General features: G+C 46.3%; 2 long non-coding RNA genes across 12 annotated transcripts; both read left to right on the top strand.

Moving 5' to 3' along the window:
* Positions 1-1,122: 1,122 nt before the first annotated feature.
* Positions 1,123-3,258, top strand: LOC116494302. Its single transcript, XR_004253851.1, has 3 exons — positions 1,123-1,151; positions 1,612-1,810; positions 2,328-3,258. It is a non-coding gene; the product is annotated as an uncharacterized LOC116494302 (long non-coding RNA).
* Positions 3,259-4,776: 1,518 nt separating this feature from the next.
* On the top strand, positions 4,777-17,740 carry LOC116494300. Of its 11 annotated transcripts, none has more exons than XR_004253848.1 (11): positions 4,777-4,845; positions 5,663-7,263; positions 7,342-7,408; positions 7,495-7,595; positions 7,995-8,130; positions 8,576-8,667; positions 10,151-10,291; positions 11,437-11,497; positions 11,889-11,942; positions 12,040-13,281; positions 17,711-17,740. It is a non-coding gene; the product is annotated as an uncharacterized LOC116494300 (long non-coding RNA). The 11 variants fall into 11 exon arrangements; XR_004253845.1 differs by lacking the exon at positions 4,777-4,845 and adding an exon at positions 4,869-4,919; XR_004253847.1 differs by lacking the exon at positions 4,777-4,845 and adding an exon at positions 4,966-4,992.
* Positions 17,741-18,425: the final 685 nt, after the last annotated feature.

Here is an 18,425-nt window from a genome sequence, read left to right as displayed (position 1 = left end):
TTCTCACATGGACGTTACCGTCACAGAGAATGGTTTGTGACCAATCTGTTCCCTTAAGCTTCTGCTTTGGTTTCACTGTGGGATCTTGTTATTAGCATAATGACTTGCATTGCAGTAGTTTCTCTTATCTTGGTTCCATAGTAAGCATAATCAACTGGAACCCTAGGAGATACATCTATCTATAGTTGTGTTTAATTGAAGGAAAACATGTTGTGTGCCCTTATTCCAGGAGGTGAAAGCCTGTGTTTGAGCCATGGCCAACGGCAAGTCAACACATGCGCTTGTCAGGCAGACTGCTTTGTGTTCTTGTGTTGTGCAGATTTACCACATCAGACAGTTTTGCAGAGACGTCTCCTGAGTCCTGGAGATGTCTTTAGGCCTCTGAAGGAGGAAGAGGTGAGCTTCTATAGAGGGAATATGGGTTGTGGGAAAGATCAGACTATATACGCTTTGTCATCCCATGTCACTTTTAAGTCCTGCAAACAAGGACCACAATAGTATTTCCCCATCTCTCCCAGTCCTTTATTTCCCAGTTCCACATCTGTAGCATAAAAGCTGCGTGTATCTCAGTTCCCAGTTTCTTGCTCCTTTGGTGCTGTGAGCTTCTGTAGCTTGGGGCTGCTGTCACTTCTCCCCAGTCATACGACTATCCCTGTTCGCGAGGTCTAGACTGTAGTAAGAATTAGACATCTTTTCACTTTCTTCTTGTCTTTGCAAGCTCCTTGTAATATTTACAGCTGTGTCTATGTGCTAAATTGTACTGGGTCTGGCTGGAATGTTAACTTTCCCGGCAGCAGCCCATTCAGTGCCGTACTCTGTACTTGTAGCTGGAACAGCAGTGTTATCACACCAGTGTTGTGTCTACTGCTGAGCAGCAGTGGCACAGCATTGGGCCTTTCTCTAACCCTCCTAGGGGGTGGGCAAAAAGTGAGGAGAGAAACATCACTAGGGCAGCTGACCTAAACCAATCAAAGGGATATTCCATACCATGTGGTGTCACACTCAGCAATAAAAGGTGGAAACAGGAAGAAGAGGGGAGGGGTGGGCTCTCGTTGAGAAGACGTCGGTCCTCCTCTCGAACACCGGCTGCGTGTGTTGAGGCCTTGCTTCAAGGACGTGGTCAATCATCGCTCATTTGTGGGAAGTAGAGAGTAATTTCTTTCCTCTGCACTTCCATATAGCTTTCATTTATTTTGTTTGTTTGTTTTCCTCCCTTTTTCCCCTTTTCCCTTTTACTTCCCCTTAGTTAAATTGTTTAGTTCATGGTAGTCTTTATTTAATTATTATAATTATTTCCCTTTAATTAAATTATTCTTATCTCAACCCGTGAGTTGTTCTTTGCTTTACTTCTCCCCCTCCTCATCTAAAGGAGGGGGAGTGAGAGAGCGGTTGTGGGGTTTAGCTGCCCAGCACGGTAAAACCACCACATAAATGTACTCTGAAGAAGGTGTGCGTAAACATGTTTTAATCCAGGCTGTTAAATGCTGTCTGATAATGTTGCAGGTGAAAGTTCTGCTATTGTATCTGTTCAGGGTATGAGGCTGTGCCTATTGGCCTGCATGATCATGCTGTATGTACTGTATCCTATTTTCTGCTCTGCCTCTTTTTCAGAGAAAACAGCGGAGTTCTTCCTCCAGCACGTGGACAGTGCTTGTGTTTTCTGGAATGCCAGTACCCGATTCTCTGATGGATATAGATTTGGACTCAATAAGTGCCTGTGGTGTGCAGGCAGCTAAGCACCACAAAGCCGTTTGCTCACTCAGCAGTGTGGGAGGAAGGAAAGACTGGAACAAAACTGAGTATCAGTTACGTAAGTAAACAGGTGCACATACTAGGAATTGCAGAAGACAAGGGAAACATTAATTCCTGAGGGAGAAACTACTAGAAATCTCTGTAGCAGGCTCAAACACGCAGTGCTCTGTGTGCTAAAAAATTGTAATTAGGGTTTTATAAGATCATGCAGAGGTCTCTTTAAGAAGAGGGGGGAAAAAAGGACGTAAGATTGCGATCTTGACTAATTTAGTTCTTACAGTTCAAAGGGTAAACTCTCAAACGAATGCATGATATATGTAAGACATGTGTACCTTTCTGGCTCACTTTTCTCTCTAAAAGTGGAGCTGTAACAGACAGAAGTATAAACACTGCAACTTATAATAGTTAATTTCCTCTAATCAGAACAGATAAAAATCACTTCTGACACTTGGGGAGGAGCGAAGGAAGGGAGGTCACGCTGAATGGCTGCTTCTGCATAAAGATGTAGAGCTATATAGTACAAAGTTGAATATCTTCCGAGGATCAACTACCTTTACCTTGTGTGTTTTCTACAGTGCTGAAGTTGGTATTAGTACTTCTCGTATCCATGCACAAGGACCAGTGGAAATTGAAGGACTCTTCAGTACAAAATGGTTAGTGAGAGGGGACAATCATGTTGTTTCTGACTTCTCAGAGCATGGGAGCATGAAGTGTCCTCATGAGAGCCTACCTCTCCCTCAGGGAAACACCAACTGAGTACTTTTTGAGAAAATGCAGAGGTAAAATGTTTATTGAAGACGTTCAGGCTTCAGGGTGCTTCCTGCAGGGAGAGATTTGTTTTTCATCTCCGGGAGCATTGTTCTTGGTCACTGTGCAGTACAATGAATATGAAGTGATCCTATCCGCGACACACATTATTTGCTGCTGTCTGTTGCTGTTTCCTTAGATAGTATCTGCAAACTGACCTTGCTTTTGCCAGAGGGGTTTCTTCAAAACGTACAGATACCATAAGGAGAAATTTAAACATCTGCTGCATTCTTTTCCTCCCCTTGCTCCCCGCCAGCAAAGATGCCTGGTGGTAGAGTGTAAGTTTTTTTCCCTGTCTTTGAACATCTGTCTTGGTGAACAAACTTAGTAGCTTTTCTTTGGTCATGTGATCATGGCAGCTCTTGAAAGCTCTAAAGCTTTAAGACACTTACTGTCTTTGTTTGATCACTCTGCGATTCCTATGCATTTGGAACGCGTATTTCATTAATGTTTTGACCAAGCAACCTTTTTATCTAAATTCTCTGTATTTTTGACAACTGTAGATAAATAGCGCAACTGCGTACAGTGTGAAGTTTGTTACCTATGTCTACCAGACATTTATTTCTCGTGGGTTTTATATGAAATGTAATCCCTCTACTTTGAAGTTTAAAATAAGCCCTGAATAAATGCTTTCTTTTGCGTACTGGAAGAAATGAACTCACATGTGCATGCTGCAGCCGGGGGCTCAGTGCAGCCCTCCATAGGTTAAGGTGGTTGGAGTGTCAAGGTGGATGGGGAGGGAGTGGAATGGTGCCACGCTGCAAATGCTGGCAGAGCAGGGAGAGGGATGGGTGCAGGCTGCACAGGGACATCCTCTCCCGTGCATCCGTTTCTTGCTGCTAACTTGCCTCTGCACGCTTTGTTGACTGCTGGCATGTGTGTGGTCCTCAGGAACTGACATAGTGGCACGCAGGGCTTGTCTGGGCATCTGGTTGTCTGCTGGGTAGCCATGTAACCCCCACTTCCCCATTTCGGACCATTGTACTCTACTCTGGAACCCTGAGAAACCCATTGTGCCCCACACTCCTCTTGTGCTTCGATGCTCTCCTGAGACTTTGTGACAACTGCTTGTGCTGAACCTGCACAGCAGTGCAACCACAACTGGTACTGCCCATCAATGACAAAAGCACTGCATCCAGGTTTGTACGCCTGCACTAGCATTCCCTGCGATTCTTCTGTCCAGCTACCGCTGTTATTCCTTCCTCTGTCCCACTCGTCTCGATCTTTTTTGATTCCTCTGCCCTTCTCTGTGTCTGTCTTCCTCTATCCTTTCCCCTGTTCTCGTGACATCTAATCTAACTCCCCTCTTTTAGTTTAAAAACTCCCTTGCCCTGTCATTATCTGTCTGAGCAAAAAGTTGCTCTCCAACTTTTTTTATAACTTGCCTTTAGGCACTGAAAGGCAGCAATCGGCTCTCCCTGGAGCTTTTTCTTCTCCATGGTGAACAAGTCCAGCTCTCTTGGCCTGTCTTCAGAGGGGAGAGTCCCCATCGTTTGTTCTAACTTTGGTTGGGTTAATCATTTCCATTAATGAGGAAACGGTTAAGGCAATTACTGCACGACTACCCAAAGCAGCAGTGATAGTAAGAAGTCCACTTCTGTCATCCATTTCCCAAGCAGGGACTGATGGACGGACAGAAGGACGCCACTTGATGCATTGCCTGCCAGGGGAAGGGGAGTTGCTGTGTGTCCATGGGTCTAGGTTCCGCAGCTGGGTGGGTGCAAAGGGGTAGGGGCTGGGGGGAGGGTCGTCCCCATGTCTGTCGGCTGCTGGCCCCTCAGAGTGCGGGGGCAGCCCTGCCGGGTGGGGTGGGGGGCTTCCTATTGTAGGACCGGGGGGGCAGCCCTGTGCTGTCTTTGCTCCCCGGGCCCGGGGGGGGGGCTACTCTGTGCAGGCGGAGCGCAGTAGTGGGCGAGTGTGGCCGGGGCTGCTTGTGGTGGCGCAAGTGTGTGGGCGGACTGGGGGTTACCGGCTGGACCCCCAGGGCAGGGGAGGGCGTTGGGGAGGCCGGGGCAAGGCAAGCACAGGCGGGGGTGGCGGGGACCGCGCGATGGTGCTGCCGGGCTGGCTCCGGGGTGTCCGCAGTGGCGGGTGGCTGGGAGTGTCTTGCCCCGCAGCATGCTGGGAGTTGTGGTCCTCAGGCCTTCCCAGTGGGAAGCCGCTCTGTGATTGGCTCAGAGGAGCCCAGGGCTGAACTGGCATGCAGGGCTTGCCGGCACTATGGGCGGAAGCTGCTGGGTTCGGCTCGGCCCAGCCCGCACCACTGATTTGCTGTGCCACAACAGGGTTGGTGGTTGGTGCTGTCCCCGAGTGGAGCAGGCTGGGAGGAGATGAGGTGGCGGGCGCCGGGGCGCCACGCGGTCAGCGGCTTCTGCTGAAATGGCCCTTGTGCTCGGTTGGGGTGGTGTTGGATCGGACTGGGCGTGCAGCGGGGTCTGCACTGCGCGGGGCTTCGGGGAGCTGGGGGAGAGGGAGGCGGCGGCGGCGGGAGGTGTGGGGGGCAGAGAGGGCAGCAGGAGGAGGTGCGGTTGTGTGCACTTGGCAAACGCCCCTCTGGGTTGGGTGGACTGCTCTGCCCTGAGGCATGCTGGGAGCTGTAGTTCTGCGGTACCAGGCAGCCATGCAGGCTCCGGGCTGCGCGGCTGGTCCTTCCCCAGGCTGGGGCTGGGCTGCGCGCGCCGGGAGGTGCAGGTTGCTGCTGGGTGTAAGTTTAAGCTTGGAAATAGAGGGGGAGTGAGGGAAGGAAAAAAAGCAAAGCCTTACAGAGCCTCAGCTCCACCGAGGAATGAATAACTGTCTTCTTCTGGAAGAACAGTACTGATGTATCAGCAGACTCATATGCAAGCTGATCCAAACTGGGTGCACCTTGGGTGTACCTTGTCTATTAACTATCTCTGACATTGTGCCACCCCATTAATATCAGTGGATGTACCCAGCACCGCCTTGGGGCTACATAGAACATGGAAATTTCTAGTACGTTAATGTTACTCTGTTAACAAAACTGACGTACTATCTGCTTGCTGTTTCTATTTTTTTTTTTTCTGTTCAGTAGTCTCCTCAGAAGTTGTTGTGGACATGTTGTGTATCTTTTCTGTTCTTCCAGGATTCATTCGTCAGGAAAGACGACCATGAAATCCGATGGCTGTGGACAACCATCTACCAGATGGTTGTTGCAGATGCTTTTGGTCAACTTCATTCGTCTTCTTAGCTCGCCTTTTCCTATATCTTGAGTTGAATTTTTGTGCAGTGCTATGTTTGCAGTGGTAATGTTGCGGCTGAGGTGTTTTTGAGTAAAAATGATCTTATCTGTAATAGTGAATTCACCGCGTGTGGCTTTGTGGAATGACTCCCACGATCATAACATTTTTCTTCTTTGTCACAGATATGAGAAAAGCTCTTTGCAGAGAGATGGAGAAGGAATTAGTTATATCTCTGCCTCATCCTGTGAGACCAGAAGACATGGAGTAAACGGAAATTACGATTCTCAGGAGACGTACTAAGAGTCTTGGGTTCCTTTTCTGCCTTCCCCCTAAGGCCTTGGGTACATTGGGTTCACCCTGGGAAGGGCATGTTGCTCAGGGCAGTTATTTCCTACCTGAGACAAAGTGGGGTGTGTTTTTCTGCTGTTTTGAGTTGCGGTTTTCAGCACGGTTCGCGCTGCTTCCGTTATTGAGAAAATGGTTTGGGAAGATGTGTCTGCCATTTCTCAGGATTTTCTGCCACTGCCTGCTGGCAGAAAAAATCAGTAATGCAGGTGGAGCAATGTAGGACTTCCCTGAGGTAAGCCTTTAGTGGACGGGGACCCCTAAACTCGTGCGCCGAGCATTCAAGACAAATGTCCGTGGCACAAAGATCAAGGACGACTTCTCAGAGGTAAGCAGCTTTCCCTTTGTTTCCCCATCCTCTCAGGAGCCATCTTTACTATGGTTGTACACCCTTCAGGCTCACAACACTCGTTTTCTCCTCTACTTAGTATTCCTAGTCCCTGCCTGGTGGTGGGTCAAAGTCTACGGGTTGATGTGTTTCCAAGTTAAAAGAGATAAGTACATCTATTTAAGGTGACATCTAGTAGGATCATTTAAAGTAAACTAATCTATATAGTAGTAGGTGCTTTTATTGCATGCAGCTCTTCTTCAGGTGAGTAATTCTTATAGCATAAGTAATTCTTTTCCCATGTTTCATTCGTGATGTTTGTAGCGTGCCTCTCTATGTGTATGTTTGGCCTGGAGCTGTCCTGCCTGGCAATTTGTGGTGGTAGCTAAAGTGGTGTTCCATCAGTGCAATAATACATTGTCCTGACTGGTTTGGAAAAGACATCTGGTCTGTCTGTGGGCGAATACTCAAGCTCTGGGCGAGTACTCGAGGGCAGCTGGCACAGAGTCTTTTTGCTTTTTTTCCAGCAGTAGGTAAACATTAGGAGGAACCAGTCAAAGGAAACAGCTTTCTGAAACCATCAAGTTCTTGTTCGGCAACTTAGTGACTGGTTTGATCTACTTCACAGGTGTATTTGGTCTATTTCTAAGGTGCTGAGGCAAGTTGTCCACTGTTTTGAAATGATAATGTTGTAAACGGGGTCCCTTGTGTTGTTGAGGGATGGGTACTAATGCTGGCAGCTGAATGACTATCCTGTGACTGTTTTCATTTGATAAAGCTGAAACACAGTGTACAACCTGGGACGTCACAGCCAGAGCTGCCTTTGGCAAGGTGAGTGAGGAACAGATATAGCAGTTGTTGAGTTGCAGGTCTCACTGTTACTCTAAGCATCCCCTCTTTGTCTTTTAGAGGTGGTGTAGCTGTTTGAAGAGGGTAGATGCAAAAATCTGCCTCAGGGGCACGTAAATGGGCGGAGGTAAGGGAGCAGATGAAAGTAACTGTTCTAGCTGTGCTGTGGCTTTGGATGCTGCCTCGGCCTATGCTTTTCTTTTTCTTTCACAGGTGTCTCCAGGCTCAAAGGAGCAAACTGCACTCTGAAGAGCTGTGTAAGAATAGGGGCTGGTCGTGAGCTGGGTTGGAGCAGAATGGCCAAGTAGCACAAGGTGACTATGAAAGGTGTCCGTCTTGCTTTGTGGGTGCCATGGCAGGCTCTCCACAGAAGTGGCTGAGGATTTCAGATACGGCAAGAGAGCAACAAGGAGCGGCACGTGCAGGGATGGTTTCCAAGCGCTGCGGTGGCTTTCTCTTTTTCACATGGGGGGCAGGCAAGTGGCTGCGGTACAGGAGGGCATGAGAGTAATTGTCCTAAGTGTGCTGTGGCTTTTGCTGCTGCGGTTGCTTTCTCTCCTGTTTATCAGGTGCCACAGACAAGGTGGGCTGAGATAGCCTTTAGAATAGGAGGAAAGCAGGTAGCTTGAATGCTGCGTGGTTCCTGAGAAAGGTGTTGTGTAGGAAAAAGGTTGTCTGGCGTGGCAGTTCCTGATGGCGGTCTTCTTTGGTAGGCAAAGAGGTGCCCGAAGCCCTGTCCTGTGTAGCCTGAGCACACCTTGCTGAGGATGAAGCCTGCTTTCTAGCAGTTCCCAAAACCGTGTTGAAGCTGAAACGCTGCATCTGTGTTTGGGTTGGGGTTGCACCTTGGTGAGTGTAGCGATGGGTTTTAAGGGGGTGCAGCGGAGGGCCTGGACCCAGTGTTCTGTAGTGTGTTTTGACCCATCAGCATAGCCTTTTGGTTTTCAGAAAGTGAAGTAAGTGATTTTTCCTGTGAGTGGAATGGAATTTATTTTGTTGGTGTATAATCTGTTCTGCTCCTAGATTTTTCTTTCAATGTAAATAAAAGTTTGAGCTAATTCCAGCTGGAAAAAAAAATAATCAGTTACTTGCTTGGTTGTATTGTCCTTTCAATATTCAAAGCTGCAGTGAAAGCATGGGGATTGTTGCTTCTAGAAACACCCCAGTTCTCCTGTCTGCACTCTGCATGCTGTTGAGCTAAGCCATATAAAGAAGTTAATAAGACCACAGCTGCTGCTCCTCCTCTTTCTGCTTTTTTTTTTTTTTTTTGTGCTTTCCCCCTGCACTTTCCCAGGTGATTGGCTTCAGGTTCCAGGTGGGACCTAATGGTAACTGAGTTGCAGGTATCCCATCAGAGAGCTCCTTCTGCCTGAGCTGCACTCTTGGGTAAGTGCTTTGTTTTTCCTTCAGTTGTTTGCAGGGTTCTTTAGGTGGGTCAGAGTCTATGGACTGATGCATTTTCAAGTAGAAACCAGTACGCCTATCTTTTTGAGGTGGTAACTAGTAGGATCTGTCATTGTAAAGCAATCTAGTAGTAGGTGCCTGTATTGCACGCAGCTCTTCCTCAGGTAGTTATTATAGTAGTATAGTAGTTACTATAGCATGTTTACAGATAGTATAGTGATGTTACCTTGTGTGTTTGCTTTGTGGTTCTGGGTCCCTTACGATTTTTGCAGGATTATGGGGCTTTTTTTGAGTCTTTGCCTCTGTGTCAAATATTATCAAAGTCACGACCTTGGTGGCAAAGTGATGGAGCAGGGTTTAGGAGAAATGTATCATTGAAGCTCCCTGTGTGAGCGTGTATCTGAAAATGGCAGCAGTGGGCACGTAAGGGGTAGTCTGTTTCAGGTTTAGGAACAGTTTGTTATATTTTTGGAGCTTTTGCCTGTGGTTTTTGCTGTCTGTCAAGTCGTTAGACCTTGCAGCCCTCTAGGCTTAAAGTGCTTGGAATTCACATATTAGAAGTATGTTTTTAAGGGGTTGCCAGGTACGTTGTTTTTGGGAAAAAGTAGGGTACAGTTTCTTGACCGCATAAGTGCAGTAGTGCCTAGAGAGTGAGCAGGGTCACCTTCTTGATCTCTAAAGAATAAGTCTGTTCGGGCACATTTAAGCGCGGCGCCGCCCGGGCACATTTAAGCGCGGTGCGGCGCCGCCCGGGCACATTTCTTAGGTGGAGCTACTGAGCAGGTGAGATAAAAGAGGTGGGAACAGAGAGGTATTGCGCAACTGTACAACTGTATGTTGTATCAGAAGCAGCGAGCGTTGTGCAGGAGGTGGGTATCAGGGCTGGCATGCTAGTGAATGCTGGTTCTCTGTTTTTGCAAGTGATGATGAACATGTTTGATGTAATTCCATTTGAAAAAGTTCCAGTTACTTGACTGGTCGTGTTGTCCTTTCGATATTAAAAGCTGTAGCAAAAGCATGGGGATTGTTACTTCTAGAAACACCCCAGGTCTCTTGTCTGTCCTCTGCATGTTGTTCAGGTAAAGCAGATTTAAAAAAAAAAAAAAAAAATAAAATAAAAAAAAAAGGAAACTAGCTGCTGCTGCTCCTGTTCTGCTCCTACTTCCTTGTGCTTTGTCCCTCCCCCTTATCCAGGTGATTGGGTTTGGGTATTTGGGCGGGGCCAAATGGTATATGAGCCCCAGGCATGGCATTAGAGAGCTCCTTCTGCCTGGGCTGCTCTTTGGGGTAAGTGTTTTGTTTTTTCCTTCAGTCAGTTGCAGGGTTCTCTAGGCAGGCTGGAGTCTATGGATTTCTGGATTTTAAGTGCTTGGAATTCACTTAATTTAGTAGAGGCTGCTTACTCACTTTTTTTTTGGGATGGTTGGGATACTCTTCTGTTTTTGATCTGTATTTCAATCTCTAGATGAATCAACCCACTTGTGTAACTCTCCAGAGGACTAAAACCAGCTTGATTACATGCTACAAGATGCTTGACCATGTAGGTGCAGCATTACCAAGGGACTGAGCCGTGTTGTATCAGAGTCACCTTTTTCATCTGCAAAGGGTAAGTCTGTGATTACCCCTGCCGGGGCTGCTGTGCATGCACGTCTTTTTGGCATTTGTGGAGCTCAGTTGTGTTTTTTTTTTGTTTTTTTTTTTTTTTGAGGGGCAAATAGTGTGTGTGCTGAGCGTGGTTGGCAGGAGGAGGTGGGGAGCTGCTCAGGACTGGTAGGTTTGGTTTCTAGGAATATGCAGCATCCTTCTTGTGCAATGCGACTGATTGTTGGGTGGGAATGTTCCAGCTTGTGTGTGTTAAGCAATGTAGCTTGTGTAGTGTGTGTTGTGTGGCCCAGGCAGAGTTTGCTGTGGCGCTGTGAGCAAAGAATCTCAGTTAGAGCTGGAGAGCAGCAGAAGTAAAGGAGCTGGGAAGAGAGAGGTATTGTAGCAGTGTACTGAGTCTGGCTGGAATGTTAACTTTCCTGGCAGCAGCCCATACAGTGCTGTACTCTGCAGTTGTAGCTGGAACAGCAGTGTTACCACACCAGTGTTGTGTCTACTGCTGAGCAGCAGTGGCACAGCATCGGGCCTTTAACCCTTCTCTAACCCTCCTAGGGGTGGGCAAAAAGTGAGGAGAGAAACATCACTAGGGCAGCTGACCTAAACCAATCAAAGGGATATTCCATACCGTGTGATGTCAGACTCAGCAATAAAAGTAGAGACAGGAAAAAGAGGGGAGGGGTGGGCTCTTGTTGGGAAAACGTCGGTCCTCTCGAACACCGGCTACGTGCGTTGAGGCCCTGCTTCAAGGACGTGATCAATCATCACTCATTTGTGGGAAGCAGAGAGTAATTTCTTTCCTCTGCACTTCTGTATAGCCTTCATTTATTTTATTTGTTTGTTTTTCTCCCTTCTTTTTATTCCTTCCCTGTCCCCCTCCCTTGTCCCCTTTCCCTTTTTATTTCTCTTTAGTTAAATTGTTTAGTTCATAATAATCTTTATTTAATTATTATTATTATTTCCCTTTAATTCAATTATCCTTATCTTAACCTGTGAGTTGTTCTTTGCTTTACTTCTCTCCCTCCTCATCTAAAAGAGGGGGAGTGAGAGAGCGGTTGTGGGGTTTAACTGCCCAGCATCGTAAAACCACCACAAGCAGGTACGCTGTGGCTCTGAGGTGCCTCAGAGTGTGCTTTTCTCCTGTCTTTGTAGGTGCTCTGTGCAGTCGTGGACAGGGAAGGGAAATTCTTATGTCACGAAGCTCTGAGTGAAGGTTTGTGTTGTCAGCCTGGTCATCCCTTATCTGAAGCGAAGGGAAGATTGTTTGGTGTTTGATTGTTTTGGCGTATAATCTGTTCTGCACCTAGATTTTTCTTTATACGTAAAAAAAATGTTTGAGCTATTTCCAGTTAAGCAATTTCCAGTTACTTGCTGGGCCGTATTGTCTTATTAATATTCAAAGCTGCAGCAAAAGCATGGGGATTGTTCCTTCTAGAAACACCCCAGTTCTCTTGTTTGCAGTCTGCATGCTTTTGAGCTAAAGCAGATTTCAAAAAAAAAGAAAAAAGAAACAAGAAACACACACACAAACAACAACAACAAAAAACCACCATTGGGTGATTTGTTGTGAATGCAACGATCATTTAATCCCTTTGTTTTCCTAGGTGATTTGGATGATACTGGCTGCATTGTTGGAGCTTGGATTCGGAGAGGAACAGGTGAGCACAATTGTATGTTGCATTAGTACTAGTCAGCATTGTGGAGCAGGTGGGCATCATGGCTGGCGTCCTAGTGAATGCTGGTACTCTTTTGCAGCTGATGATGACGCTGGCAATTGACTAAGATGACAATCGGTGCCTGTGTATTTCTTGAGGTGGAGGGAATTTACCATGCAGCAACCTGAGAGCTAAGTTGGGGGGCACCTGGTCTTTGCATATCTGGGGTGGCTAATGGGAGTTGGGAGCCAGAGCAGCATGGAGCCAGCTGGCTGAATAGACTTGGTGCCACTGTGAGGGTGGTTCAGGCTGGGTCACGTTCAGGCTGCTTGTGGCTGGGTCACCAGGCTAATAGAAGAAGCGGGATTATTTTGTAGCTTGAGTGCGTGCGCCAGGCAGGACAGTTTCCTTCTGTTCGTCTGTCTTGTAGTGTTGCTTCTGCAGTGTCTGTTCTGTGCTTCTCGGGTCTTGATATCCTCCTGGCTTTTTAGACTGGACTGACTAGACAGGCGACTTGGTAGCTGTGCAGAAGGGCCTCAATGCTTGTTTTGTCATCATGACTCTGTTATGAGCACTTGTCTTGCAGTCGCTGCTTAAAGAGCAGGTCTGTTTCAGGTCTTGTGCATCATATTCTGTTTGAGATTGCATCTGTTTCCATCCTCACTCTTGCAGAAGTCATCTGGGTTGCATCAGGAGCTCTTGCTTGGGAACTGAATTCCTAAGTGTCTTCTTACAGGGTTTTCAGTCCTCATCCTTCTGGTCTCTTGAATGCAGGCTTTGTAGGCCTCCATCATCCCAGTTCTGGCAGTTGCTTCCAGTCATGTGTTGTGACATTTGAGTCTCTCTTAGGGTCTGCTGCAGAGCACCTGTTCTGACTTGCTGTTGCCATAGGGCTTCCTTCTGGGGGTCACTTTTTCTTGCGCCTTGTGTTGTGTGTTTTGTTTGTAGTGTTTGTGGCGTGCCTGTGTGTGTATGTGTTTAGTCTGGAGCTGTCCTGCCTGGCAGTTAGTGATGATAGCTAATGTGGCAGTGCATGGGTGTACTAATACATTGTCCGGACTGTTTTGGCAAAGACATCCGGTCTGCCTCTGGGCACGTGCTGAAGGGCAGCTGTCACAGTATATCTGTTTGCGCACAACTGCTTGTTTACCTCTATTCATTTAATAAATTGTAAAATTTAATTGCAATCCAATTTGGGACCCAGTCATGTATGACAACTGGGGTTTTGTCCGGGAGGGCTTTGGTTCCTGAATTCTTATTTGATCTAGGAGAGGCGCCCCACCATTTGGTGGCTGCTGTTCAAGTCAGGTCGGGACTAATGGCATCTTGAACCTGAATAAAGGTAAGCAAAGGTTTTGATTTTTTTTTTTCATCTCCCTTGCTGGCTGCAGCACTATATTTTGCCTGTAATTCTGCGTGTGAAGATCTGAATGAAGACAACGGAGTCGTAAGCGTTTAAAGCGTATACTGTTCTGTTGGGTGGGTTTCGGTTGCCTGTGTGTGTAAGAGTGTGACTGAGACGGAATTTAGTTCCAAAGCGATTGTGGAGGTCTTCTAACCACGGTTCCAATCTCCCGCGAGGGACTTGGCTGGTGAAGGACTGAAGGGATTCCTATAGGATTTGTGGGTGGGTGATAGATCTTAAATCCTCTGTAAGACACTCTTATTAAGGTAACCAAGGGCTGTGAGAATTGCCACAGTAACATTCCTAGATGGGTCAGACAAAATCGAAGACCAGGGACCAGAAGAAAGGGAGCAAATTACCAGACATACCACCAGAAAGTCCATTAGGAATAACGGTTAGAAATTGGAATGATAGGGACCCCAGAAAAGGAAAAAGTAAATAAAAAATGGTCCAGTATTGTGTGATAGAATGGCCAAAGGAGCCTTTAAGACCACATGTCTTTCAGCCTGCTTTTGGATCCTTTGAAGACTGTATTTGTCAGGCCTTAAATACACATGTTAATTCGAAGGAACCTTTTTGCTGGGAAGAAAGTGATTATGCAGGATTATGGATCAGGAGGACTTCATGTCCTTTTCCAGCCTCAATATTTACACTAAAAGCAGATAAGAAATTTGAAGAAGAAAAAGAAAAAGGCAATAAATGGGAGCCGTTGGATAACCTACTATCTCCATATCCTAACAATCCACCTCCGGTGGCTGTGGTATCGCCACCAGTACCACCGTTGCCCCTGCTTTCAATACTATCAGCACCAGAATGAGACCGACCTCTGGCTGCATGCACGAGAAGTAGGACTGCCGTATCTGAGAGAGCTCCTCTATATCCCTTAAGGGAGGTAACTGGTGTATAACTGGGTTGGAGTTTTAACAGGGTTTTAAGGGTTTCAGGGTTAGCGTGTTAGGGTTTTAGAGTTTTTTTTTTTTTTTTTTTTTTTTTTTTTTTTTTGGATGGAGTGTTGCTATGTTTTTTAGGGTTAGGGTCCTAGGGTTTTATTTTTGGTCGGTTACTTAGGGTTAGTGTTTTAAGATTTTTTATTTTTTATTTTTTTTTTCAGTTTAGGTTCTCCAGGGATAGGGTTTTGAGCGTCCTAATTTTTTGGGTTATGGTGTTGAGCGTCCTAATGTTTTGTGTTAGGGCTTTGGGTTTTAATCATCCTAATTTTTGGGTTAGAGTTTTGTGTGTCTTAATTTTTTTTAAGTTTATGCTTAGAGCGTCCTAAAGTTTTGGGTTTTGGTTTGTGTTTTGAGCGTCCTAATGTTTTGAGTTAGGGTTTTGAGCATCCTACTGTTTTGGGTTGGCTTTGGGTTTTGAGCATCTTAATTTTGGGGTTAGGGCTTCAAGTGTTCTAATTTTGTTGTTTAGGGCTTTGAGAATCCTAATGTTTTGGGTTTGGGTTTTGAGCATCTTAAGTGTTTGGGTTAGGGCTTTTAGGCATAGGACTTCAGGGGTTTAGTGTGGTAAATAGTTTGGGTGAGGCCTGTAGGAGTTTCAAAAGTTTTTAGTGTTAGGGCTTGAGCCTTTTTTGAAAGGGCGTAAAGTGCTGGGGTTACAGTGAGTGCTGGTAAATGTATTTCTCGAACACTCGGCCTGTGATTGGTCAAGCCAGCTGCCAGGGGAATGCTGGTGGGCGTAGTTTCCCGGCACCGGGCTTCCGGGATGCCATGTTTGTTGCCCAGAGCATACCGGGAGATGTAGTTCTTGGACTCTGGACTTCCGGGAGGCCATGTTGGGTGCCCAGATCATACGGGAAATGTAGTTCTTGGACTCTGAACTTCCGGGAGGCCATGTTGAATGCCAAGAACATACCGGGAAATGTAGTTCTTGGGAAGTAGGGTTAGGGTTAGTGTTAGTGGTTAGGGTTAGGGTTAGAGTTTGGGGTAGGGGTTAGGGTTTGGGGTTGAGTAAGGTTTAGAGGGTTGGGGTTAGAGGGTTAGGGTTAGAGGGTTGGGGTTGGGGTTAGGGTTAGGGGTAGTGTTAGGTCCGTTAGGGTTAGGGGTTAGGGTTAGGTTAGGGTTCGGGTATGGGTTCGGGTTAGCGTTAGGTTAAGGGTTAGGGTTAAGGTTGGGTTAGGGTTACGTTAGGGTTAGAGGGATAGGGTTCGATCCGTGGGCAGCTGTTAGGCTAAGGGTTAGGGTTAAGGATAGGGTTAGGGTTAGGGTTAGGGTTCGGGTTAAGGTTGAGGGTTAGGGTCTTAGGTTTAGGGTTCGGGTGAGGTTAGGGTTAGGGTTAAATCCGCGGGTAGCTCTTAGGGTTAGGGTTCGGGTTAGGGTTAAGGATGGGTTTGGGTTAGGGTTGGGTTAGGGTTAAGGTTGGGTTACGGTTAGGTTTGGGTTAGGGTTAGTGTTAGGGTTAGATCCGCGGGCAGCCGTTAGGCTTAGAGTTAGGGTTTGGTTTTGGGTTAGGGTTAGGGTTGGGTTAGGGTTGGGTTAGGGTTAGCTTTAGGGTTAGGGTTAAGGTTGGGTTTGGGTTAGGGCTGGGTTAGGGTTCGGGTGAGGGTTAGAGTTAGATCCGCAGGCAGCCGTTAGGGTTAGGGTTAAGGTTAGGTTTAGGGTTAAAGATGGGTTAGGGTTAGGTTAGGGTTAAGGTTGGGTTTGGGTTAGGGTTAGTGTTAGGGTAAGGGTTAGGTTAGGATTAGGGTTTAGGTTAGGGTTAGGGTTCGGATTAAGGTTGGGTTAGGGTTAGGGTTGGGTTCGGGTTAGGGTTAGATTTAGGGTTAGGGTTCGGGTTAGGGTTAGAGGGTTAGGGTTAGATCTGCGGGCAGCCATTAGGGTTAGGGTTAAGGTTAGGGTTAGGGTTAAATATGTGTTAGGGTTAGGGTTAGAGTTAGGTTAGGGTTAAGGTTGGGTTAGGGTTAGGATTAAGGCTGGGTTAGGGTTAGGGATGGGTTAGGTTTAGGGTTAGGTTAGGGTTATGGTTAAGGTTGGGTTTGGGTTAGGTTAGGGTTGGGGTTAGGGTTTGGGTTAGGGTTAGGTTGGGGTTGGGGTTAGGGTAAGGGTTAGGTTAGGATTAGGGTTTAGGTTAGGGTTAGGGTTAGTGTTAGGGTTAAGGTTGGGTTAGGGTTTCGGGTTAGGGTTGGGGTTAGGGTTGGGGTTAGGGTTAGAGGGTTAGGGTTAGATCCGCAGGCAGGCGGTAGGGTTAGGGTTAAGGTTAGGTTTAGGGTTAAATATGTGGTAGGGTTAGGTTTGGGTTAGGGTTAGGTTTCGAATTAGGGTTAGGTTTACGTTTAGGGTTAGGGTTAGGTTAGAGTTAGGGTTAGGGTTAAGGTTGGGTTAGGGTTCGGGTTAGGGTTCGGGTTAGGGTTAGATAGAGGGTTAAGGTTAGATCTGCGGGCAGCCGTTAGGGTTAGAGGGTTAGGGTTAGATCTGCGGGCAGCTGTTAGGGTTAGGGTTCAGGTTCGGGTTAGGGTAAGGTTTCGGGTTCGGGTTTCGGTTAGGGTCTGAGGGTTAGGGTTAGGTTTAGTTTCTGACTACAGAAACTGGAACAACCAATAAAAATCATCATTATTGTGTTTAGGAGCAAATCAATGGCTTCTATATCATCAATTAATTGTACATGCCCTTGGAAAAAGCCAAGGCAATACCTCTCTTGCCTTGAGCTGTATCCAAGCGCAATTATGGATACAGTCTGTAGCAGCAGCTATTATTAGAGAGGGAGAAGGAGGAACTTTGCCCACTGAAATTCAAAAATTGATTTGGGATAATGCTTCAGAATTTGAAAAAGAATTTCAAGCATGGTGGCAATTAGTCAACTTTACCCATTATGCAGAAAATGATCAAATTGTTGCCTTTATACTTACTATAAGTAATGCCACCGTATACAATGTATATCCGATCATTGCATTAGGACTCAATCATAATGGAACTATACTTTATCCTAAAGAGCATAAAGTATGGGCCCATCAAAAGGGAGGAAAGTGGCAAACAATTAATGTAAATGCATGCATTGTGCATGAACAAAAAGGTTTCATCTGTGAAAGTAACACGCTGGAATCTCAAGACATTTGTCTTGACACTGAGCAAAATATTTGCCACTTTAAGATACATCCTAATGAAACCCTTGATACTGTACTTGTATATATTGGGAAAGGTTGTGTTTGCATGAGAACTCATTGTGATTCTATAGTCGTAGATAATGCAGTGGTAGATACCAGTAATCACTCTAATGTTGTGTTTGCAATTTTACCAAAATTCTAGGATGTGATTTTAAATACTCAGTTCCTGTCACTTCTTATCAACTTATTGTATCTAATTATATTCTGCTTCATGAACTGCTGCCTACTCCTATTGGAATGAACCTCACCTTGGTGAAGAAATTGCTGGTACATGAGGACCTGAAGCAGCTGATGACACAAGTCCGAGAAAATGGACAAAAGACTCTGATTACTGTCCATCATGATGCACAAGAAATACATCGAGTGATGGAAAGAGTAAAGAGAGATGAGAGACACCGTTGGTGGGACACTTTGTTTGGATGGTCGCCAAGGCAATCTTCAACAAGATGCTTCACCCTGTTATCGTTCTGCTAATACTGTGTTATGTTTCATACTGACAAGTAGTTTGTATGTTAAACTCTGGTTTATGATGAAACGTTTAGCATCCCTATACAATGTACATACACTCGATAAACCTTATCCCGAGAATGTATGTGAGATCCCCGACATATTCCAACCATCGTGAAGCTTGAGTGACTATAGTCACGGGGTGGATTATGTGGTGTAAATGCCTGAAGTAACTAGGAAAATAAAACTAACATTCACAGTTTTAAGGAAAAGGTACAGCATTGAAGAGGCTTTCAGGGTAGGGCATAACTGCATTACCTGAGCGTTCCCTAGGCTCCCAACCTTAGATGTTATCGCGCTGGGGAAACTTGGTGTGCTAGCCCTAAGGAACAGCACGGAGCGTAGAGTGGAGTGGAGACACCACGCCTAGGCTCTGTAATCAGGTGGGGCCTCGATTGTTCTTGTGCACAAAGCTGCACTTTTTGCCACCCCGAGCCAAAGAGCTGTCATGTTTTGACAAATGCTG

This window comes from Aythya fuligula, chromosome 13 (genome assembly GCF_009819795.1).
Source record: "Aythya fuligula isolate bAytFul2 chromosome 13, bAytFul2.pri, whole genome shotgun sequence".
NCBI lineage: Eukaryota > Metazoa > Chordata > Aves > Anseriformes > Anatidae > Aythya > Aythya fuligula.
Note: the sequence above shows the minus strand (reverse complement) of the source record. Positions and strands in the feature narration are given on the sequence as shown.